The 924-nt window shown below is 35.8% G+C and overlaps 1 pseudogene; it reads left to right on the top strand.

Annotated features, from left to right (window-relative positions):
* Window positions 1-207: 207 nt before the first annotated feature.
* Window positions 208-682, top strand: LOC131502316 (ubiquitin-ribosomal protein eS31 fusion protein-like; annotated as a pseudogene).
* Window positions 683-924: the final 242 nt, after the last annotated feature.

The raw sequence follows: 924 nt of genomic DNA, 5'->3' as shown, positions 1-924 counted from the left end.
ATGTTCTATGTGTATGCTGTCATATGTTACATATTTTCATTCATAAATGTCTTTATGTTTTATTATGGACTTTTCTTTTCCACTTAAAAATGTTTACGTGTGCTTTGGCCACTCTCCAGGTAGCAGCCCACTCAGTGCCCTCTCCTGTGTCCCTGGGCCTGATCCTTCTCTTCTTTTCCCTCAACCTCAGGTGGAACCGCTGGCAAGATGCAGATTTCCATGAAAACTTTTTTGGGGAAGATTATCACTCTCGAGATTGAACCCTCGGATACAATAGAAAATGTAAAGGCCAAGATCCAAGATAAAGGACTTCCTCTTGATCATCAGAGACTGACCTTCGCTGGCAAGCAACTGGAAGATGGATGTACTTTGACTACAACATTCAGAAGTAGTCCACTCTTCATCTTGTGTTGAGATTTCGTGGTGTTACTAAGAAAAGGAAGAGGAGTCTTTCACCACTCCCAAGAAGAAAAAACATAAAGAAAGTTAAGCTGGTTGTCCTGAAGTACTATAAGGTGGATGAAAATGGCAAAATCAGTAGCCTTCATCAGGAGTGCCATTCAGATGAATGTACCGGAGTTCTTAATATCAGACACTTTGACAGACATTATTGTGGCAAATGTTGTCTGATCTATTGCTTTAACAAACCAGAAGACAAGTAATTGTATATGGATTAATAAAAGATATGAACTAAAAAAGTCTCTTTAATATTTTTTATAAAGCCAGTTTAATGGTGATAAATTCCTTACCTTTAGTTTGAGAAAATTTTTATCTCTCCTTTAATTCTGAATGATAACCTTTCCAAGTAAACTATTCTTTGTTATATATATTTTTTTCTTTCAGCATTTTTAATGTATCATGTCACTCCCTTTTAACCTGCAAAGTTTCTGGTAAAAAAATCAGTTGATAGTTTTTATTAGGTTT

The sequence above is a fragment of the Neofelis nebulosa genome, chromosome X (genome assembly GCF_028018385.1).
Source record: "Neofelis nebulosa isolate mNeoNeb1 chromosome X, mNeoNeb1.pri, whole genome shotgun sequence".
Lineage (NCBI taxonomy): Eukaryota > Metazoa > Chordata > Mammalia > Carnivora > Felidae > Neofelis > Neofelis nebulosa.
Note: the sequence above shows the minus strand (reverse complement) of the source record. Positions and strands in the feature narration are given on the sequence as shown.